The 20,809-nt window shown below is 41.1% G+C and overlaps 1 pseudogene; it reads left to right on the forward strand.

Moving 5' to 3' along the window:
- The first annotated feature begins 16,779 nt into the window (after positions 1-16,779).
- LOC149746944 (small ribosomal subunit protein uS2 pseudogene) lies at positions 16,780-20,809 on the forward strand (annotated as a pseudogene).

Consider the following 20,809-nt stretch of genomic DNA (forward strand, 5'->3'; position numbering starts at 1 on the left):
TATGCAATGGAGAAGTAGTATGATTTGAGTTCTGTGTCTTTGGGTTAATTTTAGGTTTAAAATACTACGGTATTGGGGACTTCCCCGGCGATCCAGTGGTTAAGACTGCCCTTCCACTGCAGGGGGCGTGGATTTGACCCCTGGTTGGGGAAGTAAGATCCCACATGCCACGGGGCCAAAAAAAAAAAAAGATAAAATAAAATAAAATACTAACGTATACTTCTTTAGCATGCAAATTCATACTTTAAACAAAAACTTCTGCCTGAATTTACAATTTAGGATCCCATAATACTGCAAATCTAGACCTGGCCTGTCTAGTATGGTAGCCCCTAGCCACATGTGGCTATTTTAATTAAAATCAAATAAAATTTAAAATTCAGTTCCTCAGTCACACTAGTCATATTTCAACTGCTGAACAAGCCACACGTGGCCAGGGGATACTGTATTAGACAGCTCAGATATAAAACATTTCCATCATCCATAAAGTTCTATTGGGCAGTGTTCTCTAGACCTATCAACAGTCCCACAGCTCCTACGTAGCAGTCTCAGACCATTACTCTGCCATGCAGCTTTCCCCTCCACTTTACCTGCTTCGAGTTACTAGAAATATACAGGCTGTCATCCCCTTTCTTCATGGCCACCCTCCTTCCTATCCAGCCTTGACGCCATTCTGCACCATTTGGGTCATTCTGATGATCACATGCTCAACTGTGAATCTTTTCTCTTTCAGACATGCCTGCTCTGCTAATCTCCAACCTCCTGTCAATCCGAATGCAGGAGTTTGTTTCTATGCCTGAGCTGCCTAAGAGCTACTGGAGGAAATCACCCAACTGTGGGGATCGGGGCCATGAGACACTCAGGGGTACAAGCTCAAGTGCCACAGTTGGGCCGTCCTGTTGTGTGCCCGTCGTCAACTCTGTATAATTCCGCTTCTCTACTCTCCTCAAGACCCCTAACCCAGTGCTATCAAACTTTAATGTGCAAGCGAATCACTTGGGAGACCTTATTAAGAATGCAGAATCTGATCCAGTAGGTCTAGGGTGAGGCCAGACATTCTGCATTTCTAACAAGCTCACCTTAGAGAAGTTTGTAAAGCTGAAAAATGGATTAGTAGTTAAAGAGCTGACCAGGCTTTGTCTATGATAAACGAAGCCTCTAAAGTAACAGCAACAGAGTCTCAAGTGGTGGCTTCCCTGGACAGCTTTTTTCTCAACCAGCCTCCCAGGACCCACCCTGTCACTATTACCTCTGAAACCCTGGGAGGCCCTGGCCAAGGTTCCCTGCTTCAAACCAAGCCTGGGCCGCAGGAGACAGGAAGAGCACCTGGCTTTGTCTCCCTGATGAGCCCAGACTGTGTCAGTGGCACTGCTCAGGAAGGGAGTCAAACTGGTTAGTACATTGCACTTAGAAGTTCCTGAGTTTTACAAGTAGGCAGTAGTTTTTCTGGGGAAAAAAAAATTACAAATATCTATCCAGAAATCCAGAGCAAGTTAGAAAGTCTTGGAACTAAGGAACAACTTACAGTTGTTCCTTAGTTGATCAGCAAAAACAGTTTTGCTGATCCAAAAATATGTTGCATTTGGCAACACGTGCTGGAGAATGAATTTGCAGCCCCAGAGTTCTGCAGAAGTACCTGAGGGACTATTAGCATAACAAAACTTCCGTTAATACTCTTGCTCTTAAAAAGCAAACCTGACGAGACTTCCCTGGTGGCGCAGTGGTTAAGAATCCGCCTGCCAGTGCAGGGGACACAGGTTCGATCCCTGGTCCGGGAAGATCCCACATGCCGCGGAGCAACTAAGCCTGTGCGCCACAACTACTGAGCCTGCGCTCTAGAACCCGTGAGCCACAACTACAGAGCCTGCGCCTAGAGCCCCTGCTCCGCAACAAAGAGAAGCTTCAGCAAGGAGAAGCCACCGCAATGAGGAGTCCGCACACTGCAACGAAGAGTAGACCCCGCTCTCTGCAACTAGAGAAAGCCTGCGCACAGCAACAAAGACCCAACACAGCCCCCAAAAATAAAAAAATAAATAAAATAAAATAAAAAGCAAACATGGAGAAATTGCCATATTTTATATTCTTAAAGCAATGTGAATAAACTTAAGAATCCTTCCTTGTATACCCTGTCATAAAATTGGATTGGTAAAACATTAATGCATGAGGCCATAACATTTAGGGGAGGACTTGACAAAGTGAGATGACATTAGTTTTGGGTTCCAACTAAAATTTTTGCCCCCCACCTCTTTTTCAATAGACTCTGTACACTTATTGACATCTTCTAAAATCTCTGTAGTGTTGTAGTTTTACAACCAGTTTTGGGGGGTGCCACTGCCATACACTTATTGGTAATTCAAATACCTGGTTATTACATAAAAATAACCCATTTCAGACCCAAAGTTTTACTGTCAATTCTGGCAGAACTTACTTTCACTTCTATTTTCCAATTGTTATATTGGGAGGAAATATCCTAGTCATACACTGGGAAACGTGGGTTCTGGTTGTATCGCACAGCAACACCTGTGCTGTAGTTGAAATTCCAGTAAGTATGTGAAACTACCACAAGGATGTAAGGCTAATTTGAAGATGTTAGTAAGTGCCTCCGTAGCTGTCACATGAGGATCCTTGGGAACAGGTAGAAACCAGAGGACTGCAATCCTTAGGTTATTGTAGTTTTTTGTTTTAAAAAAAAATTTCTTTTGTCTGTGCTTCACATCTCACAGGATCTTAGTTCCCCAACCAGGGATGAACCCATGCCCCCTGCAGTGGAAGCACAGAGTCCTAACGACTGGACCACCAGGGAAGTCCTGATTGTAGTATTTTTATTATAAGAACTTGTACACTGATACCACCCTTTTCAGTGGTTTGTCTTCCATCTTTTGTGGCTGTTTGTTTTGTTTTGTTTTGAATAAGTAAAGTAAGCTAAAATTGGGCCTACTCTGTAGTAATTCCTTTACATGTAAATACTAAATACACTTAAGTGGCTGATAGGATGACAATGACGGCTGGGATGTAAAAGGAACCAGGCCATTGATGAGGTGTTAAAGGCAGAGCACTGGCCTTTCCCCCTCAGATGGATGGACCAGTGGACAGTGGCTCTATTAAGGAAGTTTCTTGCTGTTGCGTGGTACTGAACCCACAGGACAAGGATCTGGCTGGTCTCTGCGTTATTTGCTGTGTTGATTCAGTGTTGAACTGCTATTGAGAAACAACAGAGGGAAAAGTATTGCATCAGGCTCTAAGAACTTGCACAAGGCTTTATTTCTTCTCTTTTCTACACCATCTTGCTACTTCCCCAGCTACTCAATGACCTTCAAACTCACCACATGTTCAAGTCTCACTCCCTAAGTTGTATACACCGTTTCTGCTTATGTGCCACTGGCTAAAATTCAGTCAGTGGCCTCTCCTAGCTGCAAGGGAGAATAGGAAGTTTAGCCTTTCCTTCAGCCAAATAAGATCTACTACTGATGAAGAGGGAGGGCACAGATATCAGGGTGGGGGATGTCTAGAAATCTCTCCCACTCATCCACTAAAATCCACTCATTCTACAAAGTCGAGGACAGGCAACACTTAGCTCTGTTAAGTCTTCCTATTTCTTCCCTAACCTCCCTAGGTAGACTCCTAGTCACTCATTCCTCTGAAGTCCCACTTCTACTTGTGCTTGCTTTTTCGCCTTGAGTACAAGATCTATGAAACTTCCCGGCGCTCATTCTAAACTGTAAGTCCTGAGCCATGGACACCTACGGCTCAGCTTCACATGGGGGGCTCCATGTTACTCACTTTGTACTTCTAAGAACTGTACGTTTACTTTTGTGTGCAGAACCTGGGACATATGTGGCAGTTAGCAGCCTGAGACCCTTGGACTTCGAAACTATGCTATTTTCAACATATATTTAAACTACAATATATATTAAGCAAATAAATTTTATGCATAGCCTGAATTATTATACAAGTCAAAATATTTGTTGTTTCTATAAATGACATTTCAGTTTGGTTGAGCTGGTTATCCATACTGGTCAGAACCTGTGTTTGGCAGTTGTATATATAGAGCTCCAAGGCTAACGGGGTCTCTGGTTAAAAACAAAAAAACTGGGAGTCAGGGCTTCCCTGGTGGCGCAGTGGTTGGGAGTCCGCCTGCCGATGCAGGGGACACGGGTTCGTGCCCCAGTCCGGGAAGATCACACATGCCGCGGAGCGGCTGGGCCCGTGAGCCATGGCCGCTGAGCCTGAGCGTCCGGAGTCTGTGCTCCGCAACGGGAGTGGGAGTCACTGTCCTAGGTGCTCAGGAAACATCTTTTAATGAATGTATGAGGAAACTGTTATTTCTTTCACTACATAAAAAATTTCTTCCAAAAAATTAGGCCCGTATTCCTTATTGGCAATTCTGAAGTCTGAAAGCTCTTAAAACCAGAAGTTGTTCCATAAGTTTGGCACAAAACTTATTTTGCAGCAAAACCTGGCTTGAACTGACCTAAGACTCGGTTGTGTCATAACATTCCTCCCAAAATACCTGCTGAGTGCTGGTGTTTTGTTGCTTTTTTTTTTGTTCTTTGTAACCATGAAAACGTCAAACAGAGTCAAAGATACCCCTGTTGTAACAGTGAGAAGATAAACAGAAGAAGCGTCTCTCATTAACAACAGCACAGATAGTGAAGTTATTACAGAAGCTTGATCCTGGTGTCTGTGAGGCATTTTACTGAAGATTATGGAGTAGAATAATTGTTAAATATGACTTAAAGAAACAGAAGTTGTTTAAGGTATATAGTGATAATTAACAAAAATTAATAAAAACAAGAAAATGCTGCATAGGACAAAAATGTAAGATCTTGACCATGTTTTGGTTGAGTGGATTCCACAAAAGGGAACATATATCTAGAATATAGCTAGACTGTGCCATGAAGAACAGAACCTGAAGGTATGTGTGAACATTTATTAGAATTGGCTACAGATATTAAAGAAGCATCATTGTGTAAAATAATCTGAAAATCAAGTGGAAAAGGCTTCTAATGATCAGAAAACATCAGAAAATTATGTGGGTAAATTTGATAAAATCATATCTGGTAAAAACCTTATTCTTGAGCAAACTGACAATGCTGATGAAACAGCTCTTTCCTGGAGATACATTCCTGGAAAGACATCAACAACTCTGAAGAGTGAGATCCACAGGTCTTGGGTGTGCCACAGCTGCTGCCAACGTTAGACAAAACTGGCAGTGACTGGAAAGAGCAACCTCCAAGATGTCCAAAAGGTGTATATGCCTTACCTGGGCTGCACTATGCAACCAAAACATAGGTAACCATGTTACCTATGTAATTACCCTACATGTGAACCTTCAAGTTTCGAACTTTCAAACCACGTTGTTAGTTCATGTGTCTGGCGTACATTGTCACGTGTGTGCATCCTCTACATGTGGCTGTGCTTTTGTGTACTTTACTGTACAGTACTGTATAGAATACAGTAGTACAGTATCTATATTTCAAGCCCAGGATGTCCGGAAGCAAGCATAAAAGCAGTGGTGATGTAGCTGGTACTGCTAAGAAGTGCCAAGTGATAACAATGGAAACAAAAGTGAAAATAACTGAGAGAGTGGAGCGAGACAAAAAGATGGTAGACATCGCTTGTTCTTATAACATGAATTGTTCAACCATCGGCACAATTCTAAAGAACACGGACAAGATCATGGAACATGTGAAGTCTGCTGTGCCGATAATGTCAACAATAATATCGAAGCATGGAAAAGTGATGGAGGAGATGGAGAAACTTCTCGGTGTGGATACAGGATCAGCATCCATGGTCGAGTCCCGCTTAGCTTAATGCTGATTCAAGAGAAAGCTAAAAGCCTTTATGACGACTTGAAGAAGAAACACAGTGAAGAATCAAAGAGCGCATCTTTTAATGCCAACCATGGCTAGTTTCATCTGTTCAAGGCTACAGCCAACCTTCACAATGTAAAAGTAAGTGGTGAAGCAGTAAGTGCAGATACGGTAGCTGCCCGGGAGTCTCCTGCAACACTTCTAGAAATTCTTGATGAAGGCATGTATTTACCCAAGCAGGTTTTTAATGTGGATGAAACAGGACTGTACTGGAAGAGGATGCCAGACCGAAGTTACATCAGGAAGGAGAAAATGTTGATGTCAGGGTATAACTCAGCAAAGAATAGGCTAACTCTGTTGTTTGGTGGCAATGCTTCCGGCGATATGAAGCTGAAGCCTCTTTTAGTTTATCATTCAGAGAACCCAAGAGCCCTTAAAAACATAGCCAAGGGCTCGCTTCCTGTTGTGTGGAAGAGTAACCCCAAGGCCTGGGTTACACAGGCCATTTTCCAGGACTGGTTTTTCCACCACTTTATCCTGGAGGTAGAGGAATATTGCTTGAAGAAGGACATCCTATTCAAAATTCTTTTGCTGCTCGACAATGCTCTGGGCCACCCCCATTCATGGATGACTTTCATCCCAATGTCAAAGTACTGCATCTACCACCGAATACTACGTCGCTCATCCAACCTATGGACCAAGGAGTTTTAGAGACTTTCAAGAAATATTATTCACATCACACTTTTCATCAGGCAGTAAAGGCAAGTGATGAATCAGGAACAACCTTGTGACAATTTTGGAAGGACTATAACATCTACAAGGCCATAAAAAACATTGACTTTGCTTGGCGTGAGTTTACAGCAGTCACCATGAATGAGGTTTGGAAGAAACTTTGCCTGCAGTTTGTTCACGATTTTTGTAGATTTGAGAAGGTGGATGAGGAGTCCAAAGAGGTCTTCAGCAACTGAGTGACCCTCAGCAAGAAGCTGGAACTAGATCTGCAAGAGGACAACTTCACTGAACGCCCTGCTGTGCAAGACGAGGAGCTTACTAATGAAGACCTGATGCAATTGGAGGCCCAGAGAAAGGATGAAGAGACAAGAGGAAGAAGTAACTAAAGAACCGAAGAGATTCACAGCACAGGAGATGGCAAGGGGATTTTCCTTGAGGAGGTACTGTTAGTTTCTGAGGCACAGGACCCAAACGTAGAATGGTACACAAAGGTTGCAGCAGCCATTCAGTATGCAATCCAGTGCTACTGGGTCATTTGTGACAAGAAAAAAAGAGCTACCACCCAGACATCACTGTATCGTTTTTTGAAGAGGGTAGATAGAATTGAATCCAGCAAGGAACCAGAACCTGTGCCATAATGTCAGGTGTGAGTGACATTGCAGCTTGCCCTCCGTCTCCTATTGCTGAGGATCCTTCAGCCCTGCCATCTCCCACCTCCTCTCCCTCCTCCAGTCAGTAACTCTTCTTGCCTGTTCATTTGATGCCAGCCCCTGGATGCCAGCTGTTGTACCGTACTACTGTACTTTTCAAGGTACCATACTGTAAGATTAAAAATGTTTTATTTTTTCTGTTTGTTTTTTATGTATTATTTGTGTGAAAAATATTATAAAACTATTACAGTACAGTACTATATAGCCAACTGTGTTAGCTGGGTACCTAGGCTAACTTTGCTGGACTTACAAATTGGACTTACGAATGGTGCTCTCTGAACAGAGACTTCGTAAGTAGGGGACTTATTGTACTGTGACGAGTCAAGGATTTTACCGTGGCAGCGGGCGTTCACTGCAGGCAGCCTCCTCAGGAAGGGCTGTGAGGTTTTACTCTTCCTAAAGAAGTGCTCCACATGCCTATCCTGAATTTCTTGTGATGCCAATGTGAAATTTTACCCTCCGGGAAGAACAAGTAAACTCACTTAAGAAATAAGACAAAAATTGCCCTAGGTGCTTGCTTGCAGCAGTTAACGAGGGCCTCAGAATCAAAGACTTCCTGGAAAAGTTCAGTCTTCAGGATGCCATTAATATAGGTGCTAAGGCTTGGAATTACGGTGATAAATCAATGTTAAAAGTGCTTGTCATTGATATGATGCATAACCACACACTAATCATGAGAAAAATCAAACAAACTCAAATCGAGGGACATTTTACAAAATACCTGACCAACACCCCACAACAGTTTCAAGGTTATAAAAAGGAGTGACTGAGAAACTGCCACAGACTCAAGGAGACCAAGGAGACATGATGATTAAATGCAACGGGGTAACCTGGATTGGATCCTAGAACAGAAAAAAGGTCATTAATGGGAAAACTGGTGAAATCTGATGAAGTGTGGGCATTAAGGAATAGTATACCACCGTTAATTTCTTAGTTTTGGCAAATGTGCCATGGTTACTTAACATTAGTGGAAGATGGGCGCAGAGTATATGGGAACTCTGTAGCGTCTTTGCAACTTTTCTGAAAATCTAAGATTATTTCAAAATGAAAAGTCTGTGCTTGGACTTTGGTTTACAGTAGTGTTTGAAGCTAAATCCACAGATGAATACTTTGAAGGATTTCCTATCACTAATGAGAAGGCCACCTTTTGCTAAAAGTTTATCAGCTAAAAGTATAAATTAAGTTGACATCAATGAAACATTCCACATTGACAATGATGCTTCCATTATGCATGTCTTGAGTGGGGAAATTGCTGAAGTGTTTTGTTTTTTTTTTTAAGATTTTGTGTGGATGTATTATTTTTTCTTGTATAATACACATCATAAAATTTACCATCTTAACCATTTTTAAGTGTACAGTTCAGTGGTATTAAAATACAGTCACATTGTTGCACAACCATTGCCATCATCCATCCCCAAAACTCTTTTCATCCTGTGAAACTTAAACTCTTTTCCTTATATAAACAACTCCCCAGCCTGCCCTCGCCTCAGCCCCTGGCAACCACCATTGCAATTTATGTCTTTATGATTTGGGCTATTCTAAGTACCTCAAATAAGTGGAATCATATAGTATTTGTCTTTTTTTGTGACTGGCTTATTTCACTTAGCATAGTGTCCTCAAGGTTCACCCATCCTGTAGCATATTGAAGAATTTCCTTTTTTTTAAGGCTGTATATACTACATTTTGCTTATCCATTCATCAGTGACGGACACTTGAGTTGCTTCCATGTTTTAGCTAATGTGAATAGTGCTGCCATGAAAATGGGTGTACAAATTTCCCTTCGAGACCCAGTTTTAAATTCTTTTGAGTACTTAGCCAGTAGTGGAATTACTGAATTATATAGTAATTCTATTTTTAACTTTTTGAGGAACTGCCACGTTCTTTTCCACAATGACTGTATCATTTTACATTCCCACCAACAGTGCACAAGTCTTCCAGTTTCTCTACATCCTTTCCAACACTTGATGTTGGGGCTTTATTATTTTTTTTATCAATTTTATACACATCAGTGTATACATGTCAATCCCCATCGCCCAATTCATCACACTACCACCACCACCACCACTGCCGCTTCCCCCCCTTGGTGTCCATACGTTTGTTCTCTACATCTGTGTCTCAATTTCTGCCCTGCAAACTGGTTCATCTGTACCATTTTTCTAGGTTCCACATATATGCGTTAATATTCGATAGTTGGTTTTCTCTTTCTGACTTACTTCACTCTGTATGACAGTCTCTAGATCCATCCACATCTCAACAAATGACCCAATTTCGTTCCTTTTTATGGCTGAGTAATATTCCATTGTATATATGTACCACATCTTCTTTATCCATTCGTCTGTCAATGGGCACTTAGGTTGCTTCCATAACCTGACTATTGTAAATAGAGCTGCATTGAACATTGGGATACATGTGTCTTTTTGAATTATGGTTTTCTCTGGGTATATGCCCAGTAGTGGGATTGCTGGACCATATGGTAATTCTATTTTTAGTTCTCTAAGAAAGCTCCATACTGTCCTCCATAGTGGCTGTATCAATTTACACTCCCACCAACAGTGCCAGAGGGTTCCCTTTTCTCCACACCCTCTCCAGCATTTGTTGTTTGTAGATTTTCTGATGATGCCCATTCTAACTGGTGTGAGGTGATACCTTATTGTAGTTTTGATTTGCATTTCTCTAATAACTAGTGATGTTCAGCAGCTTTTCATGTGCTTCTTGGCCATCTGTATGTCCTCTTTGGAGAAATGTCTATTTAGGTCTTCTGCCCATTTTTGGATTGGGTTGTTTGTTTTTTTAATATTGACCTGCATAAGCTGTTTATATATTTTGGAGATTAATCCTTTGTCCATTGATTCATTTGTAAATATTTTCTCCCATTCTGAGGGCTGTCTTTTCATCTTGTTTATGGTTTCCTTTGCTGTGCAAAAGCTTTGAAGTTTCATTGGGTCTCATTTGCTTATTTTTCCTTTTATTTCCATTGCTCTAGGAGGTGGATCAAAAAAGATCTTGCTGTGATTTATGTCAAAGAGTGTTCTTCCTATGTTTTCCTCTAAGAGTTTTATAGTGTCCAGTCTTATATTTAGGTCTCTAATCCATTTTAAGTTTATTTTTGTGTATGGTGTTAGGGAGAGTTCTAATTTCGTTCTTTTACATGTAGCTGTCCAGTTTTCCCAGCACCACTTATTGAAGAGACTGTCTTTTCTCCATTGTATATCCTTGCATCCTTTGTCATAGATTAGTTGACAATAGGTGTGTGGGTTTATCTATGGGCTTTCTATCTTGTTCCATTGACCTATGTTTCTGTTTTTGTGCCAGTGCCAGTAGTACATGGTCTTGATTACTGTAGCTTTGTAGTATAGTCTGAAGTCAGGGAGTCTGATTCCTCCAGCTCCGTTTTTTTCCCTCAAGACTGCTTTGGCTATTCGGGGTCTTTTGTGTCTCCATACAAATTTTAAGATTTTTTGTTCTAGTTCTGTAAAAAATGCCATTGGTAATTTGATAGGGATTGCACTGAATCTGTAGATTGCTTTGGGTAGTACAGTCATTTTCACAATATTGATTCTTCCAATCCAAGAACATGGTATATCTCTCCATCTGTTGGTATCATCTTTAATTTCTTTCATCAGTGTCTTATAGTTTTCTTTTTTTTTTTTTTTAGTGTCTTATAGTTTTCTGCATACAGGTCTTTTGTCTCCCTAGGTAGGTTTATTCCTAGGTATTTTACTCTTTTTGTTGCAATGGTAAATGGGAGTGTTTCCTTAACTTCTCTTTCAGATTTTTCATCATTAGTGTATAGGAATGCAAGAGATTTCTGTGCATTAATTTTGTATCCTGCAACTTTACCAAATTCATTGATTAGCTCTAGTAGTTTTCTGGTGGCATCTTTAGGACTCTCTATGTATACTGTCATGTCATCTGCAAACAGTGACAGTTTTACTTCTTCTTTTCCAGTTTGTATTCCTTTTATTTCTTTTTCTTCTCTGATTGCCGTGGCTAGGACTTGCAAAACTATGTTGAATAATAGTGGTGAGAGTGAGCAACTTTGTCTTGTTCCTGATCTTAGAGGAAATGCTTTCAATTTTTCACCATTGAGAATGATGTTTGCTGTGGGTTTGTCGTATATGGCCTTTATTATGTTGAGGTAGGTTCCCTCTATGCCCACTTTCTGGAGAGTTTTTATCATAAATGGGTGTTGAATTTTGTCAAAAGCTTTTTCTGCATCTATTGAGATGATCGTATGGTTTTTATTCTTCAATTTGTTAATATGGTGTGTCACATTGATTGATTTGCGTATATTGAAGAATCCTTGCATCCCTGGGATAAATCCCACTTGATCGTGGTGTATGATCCTTTTAATGTGTTGTTGGATTCTGTTTGCTAGTATTTTGTTGAGGATTTTTTGCATCTATATTCATTAGTGATATTGTTCTGTAGTTTTCTTTTTTTGTAGTATCTTTGTCTGGTTTTGGTATCAGGGTGATGGTGGCCTCATAGAATGAGTCTGGGAGTGTTCCTTCCTCTGCAATATTTTGGAGTTTGAGAAGGATGGGTGTTAGCTCTTCTCTAAATGTTTGATAGAATTCACCTGTGAAGCCATCTGGTCCTGGACTTTTGTTTGTTGGAAGATTTTTAATAACAGTTTCAATTTCATTACTTGTGATTGGTCTGTTCATATTTTCTATTTCTTCCTGGTTCAGTCTTGGAAGGTTATACCTTTCTAAGAATTTGTCCATTTCTTCCAGGTTGTCCATTTTATTGGCATACAGCTGCTTGTAGTAGTCTCTTAGAACGCTTTGCATTTCTGCAGTGTCTGTTGTAACTTCTCCTTTTTCATTACTAATTTTATTGATTTGAGTCCTCTCCCTCTTTTTCTTGATGAGTCTGGCTAATGGTTTATCAATTTTATTTACCTTCTCAAAGAATCAGCTTTTAGTTTTATTGATCTTTGCTATTGTTTTCTTTATTTCATTTATTTCTGCTCTGATCTTTATGATTTCTTTCCTCTGCTAACCTTGGGTTTTGTTTGTTCTTCTTTCTCTAGGTCCTCTAGGTGTAAGGTTAGATTGTTTATTCGAGATGTTTCTTGTTTCTTGATGTAGGCTTGTACAGCTATAAACTTCCCCCTTAGAACTGCTTTTGCTGCATCCCATAGGTTTTGTATCATCACGTTTTCATTGTCATTTGTCTCTAGATATTTTTTGATTTCCTCTTTGATTTCTTCACCAATCTCTTGGTTATTTAGTAATGTATTGTTTAGCCTCCATGTGTTTGTGTTTACGTTTTTTTTCCCTGTTATCCATTTCTAATCTCACAGTGTTGGGGTCAGAAAAGATGCTTGATATGATTTCAATTTTCTTAAATTTACTGAGACTTGATTTGTGACCCAAGATGTGATCTATCCTGGAGAATGGTTCCATGCGCACTTGAGAAGAAAGTGTAATCTGCTGTTTTTGGATGGAATGTCCTGTAAATATCAATTAAATCTATCTGGTCTATTGTGTCATTTAAAGCTTCTGTTTCCTTATTTATTTTCATTTTGGATGATCTGTCCATTGGTGTAAGTGAGGTGTTAAAGTCCCCCACTATTATTGTGTTACTGTCGATTTCCTGTTTTAAAGCTATTAGCAGTTGCCTTATGTATTGAGGTGTTCCTATGTTGGGTGCATATATATTTACAGTTGTTATATCTTCTTCTTGGATTGATCCCTTGATCATTATGTAGTGTCCTTCCTTGTCTCTTGTAACATTCTTTATTTTAAAGTCTATTTTATCTGATATGAGTATTGCTACTCCAGCTTTTTGATTTCCATTTGCATGGAATATCTTTTTCCATCCCCTCACTTTCAGTCTGTATGTGTCCCTAGGTCTGAAGTGGGTCTCTTGTAGACAGCATATAGATGGGTCTTGTTTTTGTATCCATTCAGCAAGCCTGTGTCTTTTGGTTGGAGCATTTAATCCATTCATGTTTAAGGTAATTATCGATACATATGTTCCTATGACCATTTTCTTAATTGTTTTGGGTTTGTCTTTGTAGGTCCTTTTCTTCTCTTGTGTTTCCCACTTAGAGAAGTTCCTTTAGCATTTGTTGTAAAGCTGGTTTGGTGGTGCTGAATTCTCTTAGCTTTTGCTTGTCTGTAAAGCTTTTGATTTCTCCATCGAATCTGAATAAGATCCTTGCTGGGTAGAGTAATCTTGGTTGTAGGTTCTTCCCTTTCATCACTTCAAGTATATCATGCCACTCCCTTCTGGCTTGTAGAGTTTCTACTGAGAAATCAGCTGTTAAACTTATGGGAGTTCCCTTGTATGTTATCTGTCATTTTTCCCTTGCTGCTTTCAATAAATTTTCTTTGTCTTTAATTTTTGCCAGTTTGACTACTATGTGTCTCAGCGTGTTTCTCCTTGGGTTTGTCCTGTATGGGACTCTCTGTGCTTCCTGGACTTGGATGGCTATTTCCTTTCCCATGTTAGGGAAGTTTTCGATTATAATCTCTTCAAATATTTTCTCTGGTCCTTCCTCTCTCTTCTCCTTCTGGGACCCCTATAATGTGAATGTTGCTGTGTTTAATGTTGTCCCAGAGGTCTCTTAGGCTGTCTTCATTTCTTTTCATTCTTTTTTCTTTATTCTGTTCTGCAGCAGTGAATTCCACCATTCTGTCTTCCAGGTCACTTATCTGTTCTTCTGCCTCAGTTATTCTGCTATTGATTCCTTCTAGTGTAGTTTTCATTTCAGTTATTGTATTGTTCATCTCTGTTTGTTCTTTAATTCTTCTAAGTCTTTGTTAAACATTTCTTGCATCTTCTCGATCTTTGCTTCCATTCTTTTTCCGAGGTCCTGGATCATCTTCACTACCATTATTCTGAATTCTTTTTCTGGAAGGTTACCTATCTCCACTTCATCTAGTTGTTTTTCTGGGGTTTCATCTTTTTTTTTTTTAATTAATTAATTTATTTATTTTTGGCTGTGTTGGGTCTTCATTTCTGTGCGAGGGCTTTCTCTAGTTGTGGCAAGCGGGGGCCCCTCTTCATCACGGTGCGCAGGCCTCTCACTATCGCGGCCTCTCCCGTTGCGGAGCACAGGCTCCAGACGCGCAGGCTCAGTAATTGTGTCTCACGGGCCCAGCCGCTCCGCGGCACGTGGGATCTTCCCAGACCAGGGCTCGAACCCATGTCCCCTGCATTGGCAGGCAGACTCTCAACCACTGCGCCACCAGGGAAGCCCTGGGGTTTCATCTTGCTCCTTCATCTGGTACGTAGCCCTCTGACTTTTCATCTTGTCTATCTTTCTGTGAATGTCGTTGTTTGGGGGTTTTTTGATAGTAGTTATCCTAATGGGTGTGTGAAATGATTTTAAATATAGTTAATCATGAGGATAACAGTGATGATTGAGACGCATTTGTAAACACAGGTGGTAAAAAAAAGTCCCTACATGAGATGGTGAAAATGTGTGATCAGTCAGTGGCTAGCTTTGAACCATGAACATTTATCAATGAACATGAGCTTATGGTGGTTTTCATAATTTAGGAGGGACTGCTTAGATGGAAACCTAAATTAATGAAGCATTTGACCTGGGAAAAAGTGCTTAAAATGGCCCTTAGGGGCTTCCCTGGTGGCACAGTGGTTGAGAGTTTGCCTGCCGATGCAGGGGACACGGGTTCGTGCCCCGGTCCGGGAAGATCCCACGTGCCGCATAGCGGCTAGGCCCGTGAGCCATGGCTGCTGAGCCTGCGCATCCGGAGCCTGTGCTCCGCAATGGGAGAGGCCACAACAGTGAGAAGCCCGCGTACCGCAAAAAAAAAAAAAAAATGGCCCTTAGTCCTGCTCCTGCAATCACAGGTGCCACTCCAGCTGCTGCTGGTGACAGGCACTGAGGTTCCTCTAAGATGCTCAAGCAACCAGAGGAGATGGATGTTCATGGTTTGTGTATGCACCAGCACATTTAGCTGAAATCGAACCTGCATAAATTTAAAGATTTATAAAATGTTTTCTTAGAAATAAGGTTACTAGAGTATTTATATTCTATATTTATCCCACTATTTCATTTAGTGGTTTGTTATTTAAATAAACTATACACTATTTGTCCTAATAAATACTTCACTACAGAAATATTAATATGTTTGACTATCGTGTGCTGCCTCAGACCCTGTTAGGGCTACTACATTACATTACATACTACTTCTCAAGAAATCTGAAAATTTCTGAATTCCAAAACTCACCAGGTCCCAGGGATTCTGGATTATAGATTGTGGACCTTCTTTTAGTCAAAAAGCAAACAACGCACTTGTGAGACATCATTCCACTGTTCCAGTTTAAAATCCTTTTTGAACAATTTCTAACATCTGCCACACTTGGCTGTCCAGATTTCTAACTATAGGCATCTACTCTATCTTTCCCTCATAGGATAAAGACCTCTGTTATATTCTGGCACTAATACAAAAACAAAACTTACTTTTTACACAATGAAACTGAAAATTTTAACCATCTTTGGTGGTAATACTTCTAGACTGTATCATACTCTAATTAGGGGCCTTTACAAGATTACATGAAGCATGAATTAATTTCTCCCTAATAATCCAGCAGCATCATTATGAAGATCAGTTATTAATTGTGAAAACAGGGCCTGGCCCCAGACCATCCGGCTTCCTGAATACTTGTGTTTGCATTTTAGTCTTCCATGCACCCCTGGGCTCAGACCCTCCTGGCTGCTCTCTGGGTAACTGCCATAGCATCATCACTGGAAAAGCTTGTTTGGGTTACCTAAAATAAGAATAAATGATCCAGCAGGAGCTTGAACTTCAGACATCAGTTTTGGCTATTCAGAGGCCCTCTTCCCTCCTCCCTACTTTGCAGCTGGATTACTAATAACTGAGGTACCAGGTAAATAACCCCGGAGGGCCAAGGCACCATTGTACATTATTCTTCGTCTCTATAAGGATTAAGGGAGCAAATAAGAGTCACTAAATCACCCCTTTGGTAGGCTAATGCCACACTTTGCACATCAGGATAACACACACTGGTAGCACAGCGAACACATTTTGCATGTGTTTTAATATTCTACTCCAAATTGCTTGTGTAGAGGGGAAAACATTTTAGATGGATTACAATGTGCTACATGCTTTGTATACTTTACTTCCTTTAATCAAACACAGTGATGTAGATATTATTCCCCTTTTACAGATGAGGACTGAGGTTAAGTACTTTACCAAACCTCTCACAACTATTAATAGACAGAAAATAGATTATAACCCATCTATGTCTCAAACCCTCAAATTTTTTTCACTTTATTAAAATTTTTTTAAATTTGCAAAATTTTTCACTTTATTAAAAAAAAATCACAAAATCAATGCATGCTCGTTATAACAAGACAAACAACACAGATATGCTGATGTCTGTTTCCCAAACCTAATTCTACCCTCGAGGCATATATTTTATTAGCTGTGAGCAGGGATGGAACCTGGGCCTCCACAGTGAAAGTGCTGAATCCCTAACCATTAAGCCACTAGGGAACTCCCTGACTCACTTTTTTTTTTTTTTTTTTGCGGTACGCGGGCCTCTCACTGCTGTGGCCTCTCCCGTTGCGGAGCACAGGCCCCGGACGCACAGGCTCAGCGGCCATGGCTCACGGGCCCAGCCGCTCTGCAGCATGTGGGATCTTCCCGGACTGGGGCACGAACCCGTGTCCCCTGCATCGGCAGGCGGACTCTCAACCACTGCGCCACCAGGGAAGCCCCCGACTCACTATTTTTTGACTTTACTATAGTTCAAAAGTGACACGCAGTCAGTGAAACTGTACTCGAAGTTTGAATGTTGATCTCTTCCCAGGTTAGCGATATGTGGTCTGATACTCTCGAGATGCTGGGCAGTGGCAGCAAACCGCAGCTGCCAGTCAGCCACACCATCACAAGGGGAAACAGCCAATATTCTGACAACCATTCTGTACCCTGACAACTATTCTGATGCTCACTTTCAATAAAGTATTCAATAAATGACATGAGATATTCAACATTTTATTATAAGCTAGGCTTTGTGTTCAAAGATTTTGCCCAACTCTAGGCTAATAGAGTGTTCTGAGCACGTTTAAGGTAGGCAAGGCTAAGCTATGAAGTTCGGAAGGTTAGGTGTATTAAATGCATTTTCAACTTACAATGGGTTTATTGGGATGTAATCCCATCATAAGTTCAGGAAGATCTGTAATCACGTATACACACATATGAAGATTTTCTTGCTTTTTCCAAAAGTAAGATAATTCCATGAATGTTACTCTGTGACTTTATGACTATATGATATACTCTGTATTACAGATAAACCATAATTTATAAAACATTTCCTGACAGAAATTCAAGGGGTTTTTAGGTTTTTGCAATTACAAACAGAGCTTTAATAAACTTTCTTGAACATATAACCTTACAAACTGGAACCTTGATTTCCACAGGCTAAATGAACAAAAATGACAGTACTGAATGTAATCTCTGTATTTTTTAATAGATAGCTGGCCTCATTCCCAAAAGGTACAGCAATTCATATTTACAGCAGCAACATACGAGCGCTCGTTTTCTCACCCTCTTGCCAGCACAAAATATCAATCTCTCTACTTTTTGCCTATTTGATAGTCGAAAGGGTATTTCATTACCTTTCCTTGATTACTGGTAAAATTTAGATTTGTGCTCTTCTGTTATCAGATTTGACTCATAAAAAAAAAGTGTGACGTGCAAAGCCGAACAATGGAATCTATCTTCTCTAAGCCCTGGTAGTTATCCTTACAAGACAGGGGCAAGATTCTGTTGGATTCTGTGCAAAGCGCACCCTCAGTTAGCCAGCAGGGTCTATACCCAGGGCATCATAGAAAGAAAGGAAAACAAAATTGGACTCTGAGGTGTAGACAGTTCAGAAACAATAAATAAATGAAGAGGTCAGTGGCATTATTTTTATTAACTTTCAAACTTGGAAACCTTTATCAAAACCAGGTCTTACAGGGGAGGGAGTAGGGAACCTTGAAGACTGGATGGCTCTTTTACAACCCTTGCCCCTCACCTGCTAGGTAAATAAGAAAGAGGAAAAAGAAATGACACAAAGGGGGAGAGAGAAGAACTCTGTTTCCTTCAGCGAGGGCCAGGCTCCTGTCAGAAAGGGCCGGGTACCCGGGGCCTCTGATGCAGGAAAGCAGAGGGGAGCTTGGTCTCCCACAAGCTCAGTCCACAATCTCCAACTGAGAGTGAGATCTGAGGACAAGCCAGAAGTAGTCAGTGGAAGAGCCAGCTTCGGTGTAATGGCTTCTCAAATCGGAGGTGTGCCTTTAGACACGTCATAGAAATTCTCCAAACCTTCGTTTCCTATTTTGAAAAATGAGAGAGGGGTTTGGAATTTGTGATGTGTAAGGCCACCTCTAAGATTCTGTAATTCCAATGATACAATGTTGACAGTGTTCTAATAATTCCACCTCATCTTCAACTGGTATCCATGAAAAAGTTGAAAGATCATACAATTTGGAGTCAAGTCTAGGGTCCAAGTCCCAATCTGCCAACTATGTAACATTAGAGAAGCCCTGTAATTCCTCTGAGTCTTTTTCCTCATCTATAAAACTGACAAAATAAATCTCATAGGGTTGTGGTAAGATTCAAGTGAGGGGATATTTGTGAGGGTACTTATAAACTGTAGAGGTTAGAACAAACATAGCAGAACATTCTTACTAAGTCTGATCCCCTTCTGCACTACCCAGACAGGGGTCCGTCCATACGGCGTTGTTCTGGATTCCCATTGTAACTTAAAGGGAAACTTTCACAATGTCCGGAGCCCTTGACTTCCTGCAAATGAAGGAGGGGGATGTACTCAAATTTCTTGCAGCAGGAACCCACTTAGGTGGCACCAACCTAGACTTCCAAATGGAACAGTACATCTGCGTCTACAACATAAATCTGAAGAGAACCTGCGAGAAGCTTCTGCTGGCAGCTCGTGCCATTGTTGCCATTGAAAACCCAGCAGATGTCAGTGTCATATCCTCTAGAAATACTGGCCAGCGAGCTGTGCTGAAGTTTGCTGCTGTCACTGGAGCCACTCCTATTGCTGGCTGCTTCTCTCCTGGAATCTTCACTAACCAGATCCAGGAAGCCTTCCGGGAGCCAAGACTTCCAGTGGTTACTGATCCCAGGGCTGACCACTAGCCTCTCACAGAGGCCTCTTACGCTAACCTGCCTACCATTGCTCTGTGTAACACAGACTCTCGTCTGTGTTATGTGGACACTGCCATCCCATGCAACAACAAGGGAACTCACTCGGGGGGTCTGATGTAGTGGATGCTCGTCCGGGAAGTTCTGTGCATGCGTGGCACCATCTCCCACGAACACCCATGGGAGGTCACACCTGATCTCTGCTTCTACAGAGATCCTGAAGAGATTGAAAAGGAAGAGCAGGCGGCAGCTGAGAAGGCTGTGACCATGGAGGAATTTCAGGGTGAATGGACCGCTCCAGCTCCTGAGTTCACTGCTCCTCAGCCTGAGGTGGTGGACTGGTCCGAAGGTGTGCAGGTGCCCTCTGTGCCTGTTCAGCAGTTCCCCACTGAAGACTGGTCTGCAGCTCCCACCGCTCAGGCCACTGAGTGGGTAGGAACAACCACTGAGTGGTCTTAAGCTGTTCTTCCACAAACTCATAAAATGGAAGTAGGTTGACAGAAAATAAACAGTTTCCAAAAAAAAAACCCCAAAAAGTCAGTTTCCAAAAAAAAACCCCAAAAGTCTGGGCCAATCATTTCCATTTTTTAGCTCAATTTAAAATTCACTAATCAAATACTTAAATCATTCATTCCATAAGTACTGACAGAATGTCCCCTGTTTTAGGCACTAGAGATACTTTAGTGAATAAGACACTGGAGGTCACTGATATCATGGAACTTGAAGATGTTCTTTTAACATCTGCATCAGAAAAGGAAATCTGGACATATAAATATTTTAGCAAGATACATAAAAGGTAAACAAGCTGTGTCCGGTATTGTAGAGATATGAATTCAACAAATATGTATGGAGCTCCTACTATGGTCCCAGACATAAGGCCTAGGCACTGTTCTAGGTGTTGGGAGACTCAGCATTGAACAAGACAGACCAAGTCCCTGGCCTTTTGGAGCTTACATTCCACCAGAAGAATTGAATCAATCAGACTATCACTAATTATATATGGAAGACACAGCCAAAAAAAAGTATGAGGCCGATGTGAGAGGTATGAACATAGCTCTGGAGCCAGAGCTTCAGGCTCCTTTTCCTAGCCACACTCAGTTTCCCCTTATCGAAACGGAAGGCACAATAAACTCTAACTTGCCCTCCTCATGCCTCATTTCTCCTTCCAACTATTCAGCTTGGACAAGTTAACAGCCTTTACCAAGTAATGAGACGTTTGGGCGTAGAAAATAACCACGACTATTTTTCAGCTGTGGTCAGTTGTTATGGCTTAATTAGGTTTTCAAACAGCATTCATGCACTCTGCAAAAGTGTGATTCAGCTCGATCCTTTTCAGGTTCCTTTGAATCTACCCGTGACTCACTTAACATAAGGACTCCCACAGCCAATAACAGACTAC

This window comes from Delphinapterus leucas, chromosome 17, assembly GCF_059928025.1.
Source record: "Delphinapterus leucas isolate spDelLeu-1000000601 "Yukka" chromosome 17, BTC_Dleu_Yukka2, whole genome shotgun sequence".
Lineage (NCBI taxonomy): Eukaryota > Metazoa > Chordata > Mammalia > Artiodactyla > Monodontidae > Delphinapterus > Delphinapterus leucas.